The sequence below is a fragment of the Echinops telfairi genome, unplaced genomic scaffold, assembly GCF_000313985.2.
Source record: "Echinops telfairi isolate 266 unplaced genomic scaffold, ASM31398v2 ScPeMD7_443;HRSCAF=831, whole genome shotgun sequence".
NCBI lineage: Eukaryota > Metazoa > Chordata > Mammalia > Afrosoricida > Tenrecidae > Echinops > Echinops telfairi.
The window spans coordinates 34,826,215-34,833,739 of record NW_022104341.1 but is presented as its reverse complement, the minus strand read 5'-3'; positions in this window follow the sequence as shown (position 1 = coordinate 34,833,739).

Below are 7,525 nucleotides of genomic sequence, written 5' to 3'. Positions count from 1 at the left end.
AAAGTTTGATATTAGTGCTGACCTAAAACCCAGTCCGTCCCCATGGCACCCTCTTGAGCTGAAGACAAGTGTATTACTGAAAGAATTCATCCTCGGCCGCCCTGATTGTGGAAACATGCTTTATTTGACATAAAGTCATGCATGTAGGAACTGGAGCCCTATTTGGATTTTGGCGTACCCTCACATACTTTAAAGATAGTTCTATGGTAATGTACATAGAATTGTCTTTCCATAAACTAGTTTTCCAAAGGAAAGATAATTAATGTGGAGGACCCCTGGTGGCATAGTGGTTACTCGTTGGAGGGCAGTTTGAAAGGTCAGCAGTTTGAAACCACCATCCACTCTGCAGGAGAAAGATGGGGCTGTCTCCTCCCATAAAGAGTGACAGTCTCGGAAACTCACAGGGGCAGCTCTACCCTGTCCTTCAGGGTCGCTATGGGTCAGCCTTGAGACTCAATGGGAGTGAGTGTAGCTAATGTTTATTTCAGAAATGCATATATAATCAGTGCATAGTTGGGTACATTTTACAAACTGGACACACCCATGTAACTGTCACTGAGAGCAAGCAAGAGGCCACCACCAGTGTTGCTGGTTCTTCAGAGGCCCTTTGAATGCACCCTTAGAGACACCACTCGTTCCCTTGGCTCTCCCTGGGTGGAGCAAATGAGCAAGTGCTTTACTGTTAACCAAAGGTCGACGTACTTCAAACCTACCCAGAGTTATCTTGGGAGAAAGGCCAGCCTTGCAAGAGATCAGAACTTCGAAAGCCCTACGAAGTACAAGTCTATTTTGTTCACATGGGTTGCCACGATTCAAATCCACTTGATGGCAATTGATTTTTCCCCACCCACCGCTTACCAAAGACAACCACGTTCCTTACTGCTTATCAGCTTCATTTAGTCTTGCTTCTTTGTGTAGGTTTCATGAAAAGAACCGTATTGCCTCTCATCCTCCTCGGTATCCGGCTCCTTTCACTCATCATGATGCTTGTGAGATTCATCTGCGCCATTGAATTTCAGCTGGTACGAAATGATACCTCCCAATAAGCTAAGGTCCTTGCTGCTGTGGGTAAAACCATCTCTAATGGCTTAACATCTTGCATGTCATACACACTTTCAATCTCTTTCTCTCTCACAACCTTTGACTTTCTTTAAATGGCATTGTAAATGCCTTAAAGGGTTCACATATCCTCAAAATGCACCTCCAGATGTATCTACTGATGAAAGGCAGCAGCCCTGTGTTGAGATTTCTGTAGAAAGTTATGTCAAAATGAGGAGTCCGGGGGGGAGGGGGGGAGGGGGCAAGGAACAGCAGCCTTCTCTTCGGATCAGCATCTTCACAGCCACAACTCAATAAGGCATGTTTTTTGAGGCCTCATTCACTTGCCCAAGAAGCCAAATCTCAAATTCCCCGAACATGAGGAATCATGACAAAGCACTGGTTTGCATTCCCTTGGCAAATGTTACTTTTAAAGTGGAGTCAATATGACTTCCAAGTAAAGAGCAAAGCAGCTTTAACTAATATCAGCAAAAGGCCTAAGAAAATCGATGTAGCTAATGCATTCCATCTGTGTGTGTGCTTTCTTGTTCCATAAGACTCAGGAAAGAATAACCAATTTAGAAAAGGAGTCATAATGCACAGGGCAGGAACAAGGTACCAACAAGGCAACGATAGACAGATTGTCCAACATTTGTTGCCCACTTATGAATTAGAGATTCCAAGCTGTCAAATCAGTTCCCAACCTTACTCGCCACCCCATCCCAAGTCTGGCAACAACACCAGGAGTGTCTGTTTCCAGATATGACCTCTTCAGCAGCAGAACCAATCTGCACATTTATGTGGGGGCCCATCAGCGCTACCCTGATTGGTTCAGCAGGCAACATGCAGGACTGCATTCTTGTGGCTCTTCTTTCCAGAAAGGCCTTTCCCAAGCGCCACATGCTGCCTGCGCTAGGCCCAGCAGAAGAGGGAGGCAAAGGCTGTGCCCGATGGCACGTCTGACTCTGTTTTATGTAACACTGTGCTTCTTGCTTTGGCCCATGGCATTCCCGCTTCCTACTTCCTTCCTCTGAAGGCCTCATCACATGGGCTTCAAAAGAAGTCGTCCGCATTTGTCAATCTGTAACAAATAATTATAGTGGCTGCCAGACATCCTTTCAAGCTGGTCATGATCTCATGCAATTATTCTCACAGCAATGAAACTTACAGAAAACCCAAGCAAATCCAACCCTCAACCCCTGGCTTTCATTTAGAATGTGGACGGAGAGAAAAGGAGGGAAGAACCAGTATAGGAATAGCAAAGAGCTTGTGGGGCAAGTTGAAATGAAGCTTTATCCAAGTCCAGAAAGAATGTTCCATTTAAAGGATTTATAAAGATTTTCTTTGATGAAGAGCAGAGTACTGCATAAGGTGTGGGGCTTTCCAGTGACTTTTCAGTCTGGCATCGACTAAAAGGAGTTTTCTATCCACCGCAGGGAAGAGGACAGAGCACAAGGAGAGTACACATCCTCCCAGGGCAAGTCGGGATGGTGGGTGGGAGGCAGGGGGGAGCGCAGCTTCCAAAGCCAGAGCCAACCCTCAGTCTTTACTCACCAGGGGCCTACTGCTTCTCTGGCCGAGGAGGCTGGGGAGGACACTCTCAGGGCTAACTCACTACTTCCCTGTTCAGCTGGATTCCACACGATTATACCACATTCCTTCTTGGAAACAACTTAATAAAATGAGGACAGAGATCAGAAATGCCCATAGGGAAGGCTTTGATAGGAGCCCAGGAGCTCAAATGGCTGGGATCTGAATTGGGCCAACAAATGCAATTTTAGCCCTGAATGATTGAACAGAAGATAAGCACCCATTGGGTGACAGAGCAAACACACACAGGAAACATGACCCACCTATCATGGAGCAAACTATAATTCTTGAATGAGTCTCGAAGGAGAGGAAATCCCTATTGACTCTGTAATTTTGAACCCAAACCTGAGCAAAATCTCGAGTCTTGATCCCTGGAAGAAGAGTAAAGAGGGCAAGGGCAGGTAGAATTTTAGGGCTGGTAGAATTTGAGCATCAGCCTTATATGAACAGACGTTCCACCAGTCAAGAGTAGCTGGCAGTAGATAACATCTTCCAGGATCTAGGACATCAGCACCCTAAGCTATTAGTGCCAGACTGGGCCTTAGAGATGGCTGAAGGCTGTCAGATGAGGAAAGCTAGGACAAGAAAGGTTACAAGGCTTGAACTGGAAGTAGAACCCACCAGGTAAGCTGACTTCCATTGCTATGACGTCCCTGCTAGTGTTTAACCTGACTCAAAAATAGTAGAAGAGGCAGAAAAAGGGACAAGATATACTGAAAGTCATTCGTGATCCTAATGTTAGACCCAGATCATTAGCGCACTCAAACCACACATGCTGATGCCCTAATGACATAGAGACAATAGCCATGGCACTAACACGGGATTGGACCCAATAGGCGTTTAGGGTAGACTTAACATACATACAGAAGGATATTCATCTAAACATCTATCTATCTATTGTGTAGATTGAATGAGCAAATATTTGTCTTTTAATTTTGCTAAAAATAATTTTTCCTAACAGAATTGTGTACAGAACCATGATAAAATCATGTGACTTGTCGTTTAGCCCAAAATTGTTTCCATTGCCTTCCCCCACCTTTTTTTTTTTAACTGCTTATTGGTTTCAAAGAGTGTCTTGAGGTATGATGGTGGTAGTGAGAAAACAGAAGTCCATTCAATCAGCCCTGCCCACATCCTCGCAGAGTGAGAAATAGCTCAGCCAAGTGTGGTGTCTCCAGGTTGGGACAAAGAAAATGGGCATGACCATGAAAAGCAGGAGTGAACTGATATATTTTAGACACTAATTGTCAAGTTTCCATCAAGGAGCTAAGAGAAACTAGGCTACCCAGTTAAGAGATGATGATACAAGATTTTGTTTTGTTTTTCTCTTTGTTTCCTAATGGAGCTTAAAACATGCATAGCCTAGAATACTCTGTATTCACAGTAAGGGAATTCTCTTGTATTCTATTCAAGAATGGCATACATCACCACTTGGGTCTAAGAGAACATGATGAATCATTGAGTCTAGCATTTTCATTGTCCAGATCCAAGGCACTGAAAGATTCTACATGCTTCTGTCACCAACTTGACACAAAAATGTGGCTTGATGATTTGGCACTTTTACTGGCTATACTCGCATTAAGCAATGTTTCAATTCTCTTGACAGATAAGTCTATACTTTCCTGCAATCGTTCACTATCAACTGTCCATAAAATCAAGTTTGGCCAATGCTGAAAACCCTTGACCACCTTAAAGTGCTCCAAGCCTGCAAGGCCCACCCTGAAGTAATATCTCTGCAGAGCGCTTCCCTTTAGTCAGCGTAGAGCATATTTCATATTCTTAAATAGTTTGATGAATGAGCTTATATCCTTGGAGTATAGTTGGGTCTGCTGTTAAAACCACAGGGCAATGATTGGCATTCATTGAGCACCTACTAAATTAAAACCAGTTCACAAGAGCCAAAATATGGCCTTGTGTCTCTCACTGAAATTAGAAGATGATCTCAAGAACAGATCTGGAATGTTGGAGACTAATGACAGAGGACGGGGGAGCTATGTGATGACATCAAGAACGTCATACACGAAGAAAGCAAAGGGACAAGAAAGAGAGGAAAGAGCAAAGCGTATGCCAGAAGAGACTCTGAAACCTGCTCACGAATGTAGAGCAGCTAAAGCAAATGAAGAAATGATGAAGGCAAAGAGCTGAAAAGAGCATTCCGGTGGGAAGCTCAAGAAGACAGAGGGACTACAGCGAGATGTGCAAAGACCTGGAATTAGAAAGCCAAAGAAGGAAAACACTCTCAGCAGACCTGAAGCTGAAAGAACGGAAGAAAAAATTAAAGCTTGGAGTTCCAATATTTAAGGATCCTATGGATGAGATATTGAATGATGTAGGAAGCATTAAAAGATAATGGAATGGAACATGTACCCAAAACAAATCTTTAACATTCAACCATTTCACGAGATAGCATATGACCAAGAACCAAGGGAACTGAAGTAAGAAGTCCAAGGTGCACTGAAGGCATTATTGAAAGACAAGGGTCCAGGATTGATGGAATAGCAATAGAAATGCTTCAACAAGCTGATGTAACACTCGTTTGTCTATCCAAAGAAATTTGGAAGACAGTTACCTGACCAATTGACTTGAAAAGCTCTATATTTGTGCCCATTTAAAAGAAAGGTGACCCAACAGAATGCACAAATTATCAAACAATATCATTACTCTTACAGGTGAATAAAATTTTGCTGAAGATCATTCAACAATGGTTGCAACACTATGCTGCCAGCTGCCAGAAATTCAAGCTGGATTCAGAAGAGGATGTGACATGAGGAATATCGCTGTCGATGTCTGATGGATTTTGGCTGCAATCAGAATACTAAAGGAGATTTACTTGTGCTTTATTGGTGATGCAAAGGCATTCAACTGTGTGGATCATAACTATGTATAACATTAAGAAGAATGGGAATTCCAGAACATTTCATTGTACTCATTCAGAACCTGTACATGGTATAAGAAGTAGTTGTAGGAGCAGAAAAAGTGAATACTGTGTGATTTAAAGCCAGGAAAAGTGTGTGTCAGGGGTGTGTCCTTTTATGATAGTTACGCCATTTGTGGGGAAAGATAAGGCTCAGTAGAAGTTCCAGTCTCAGAAACCCACAAAGGGTCGCACAGGGTAGCGATGAGCCAGAATTGACTGGATGGTTGTGAGTCATTGAACTCCATCTGTATGCTGAGCAAATAATCTGAGAAGCTGGACTATATATAAAAGAACGCCATGACATCAGGATTGGAAGAAAGCTTATTCACAGTCTGTGATAAGCAGATAGCAATCTTGCTTAGAGAAAGCAAGGAGGACTCGAAGCACATGTTGGTGAAGTTCAAGGAGTACAGCCTTCAGTATTGATTATAACACAATGAAAAGAAAACAAAAACCCTAACAACTGGATCAATACACAACATAATGATCAGCAGAGAAAAGATTGAAATTGCCCAAGGTTTTATTTTTCTTGCCTGCACAATCAAGTCTTGTGGAAGCAGCAGTAAAAAAAATCAAATGACACATTGCATTAGATTAATCTTCTGTACCCCCTTGCAGAGCAAGGTTGTCACTCTGAGGACTATGTTGCACCTGATTCAAGCCATGGTATTTCTTCTATTTTTTGTCTGAAATGAACTAGTATGTCACTAATGGATCCAAGTCCACTCCAGTTTTACTTTTGCTCCTTTTTGAGCCACTGAAACAAATATTTTTTGTTAGCTCTGAGGGGTGTGTTAGTCTGGGCATTTTAGAGAAACAAATCCACAGAAACTCCTGTATAAGACAGAATTTTAAATAAAGGGTAAGTGCACATCAAGAAAACATCCCAACCCAGTGCTTCCCAAGCCCACAAGTCCAACATTAATCCATTAACCCATATGTCCGACACCAATCCACAAAGTCCTCCTCCATTTCACTAAACAGGCACAATGATGGTGACTGCAGGAGAAAAGCTGAGTCAGTGAATGTGTAAACATCTCAGCGCTGGCAGGGGTCTCCACACGGGTGCTCCAGCACCCAGGGATGCATCGGGGTGGGTCCAGGTGGCTTCTCCTTGAGGATGTCTTGCAGAAAGTCAGCCTTGCAAGCTGAAGCAGGGAACTGTTAAGGCAACTGCACCCTGGTGTGACCATGACAAAGCAAGAGACCCAAGAACTAGAAAGACCAGGCTCACTGAGCCATTTATCCCTCCGCCCTTCAATTAATCCCACATGTGTTTATCGGCCAGGTTGGCACAATAAACTAAGTACCTCAGAGGGGTAAGGAATCTGCAAGTATTTTTTTAATGGAGCATTTTAAAATTTAATTTAACAATTCCTATTAAACTCTTCATTCTTTCCATCTCCCTGTTCCCACCCCCATCCCTGGCCTTTTTGTAGTCATCAAAGTCTTGTCTATTCATGTATAAACCACATTTCTTCTTTGTTTCTTCTTATAACAATGGTGATTGTGTTCGACTGTGTAGACTAGAGAAACAATTCATAGAGACACTCATATGTGTACAAGAAAGAGCTTTATATACAAGAGCAACTGTACATTAAGAAAACATTCCTGTCCAGTCCAGATCAAGTCCATAAGTCCGGCATTAGCCCATATGTCTGCCCCATACCAATCTATAAAGTCCTCTTCAGACTCATGAAACACATGCAATGACGCCAAATGCAGGAAGATCACAGGCCAGTGGGTGGGAAGTCTTGTGGATCCAGTGGCATTGTAAGCATCTCCACGCTGGCAGGGGTCTTTCTCCATGTGGCTTCTCCAGTTCCAAGAGCACGAGGTCTATCAGTCTATCAGTGTCATGTGTCTTGTCAGTAGAGCATCTCTCAGGGGGTGAGCAGAGAGAGAGTATGTCTCCCACCTCCAAGGAGGAATTACAGGAGTTCCCAGAATCCTCAGGAGAAGGCATGCCTACACAGAGGC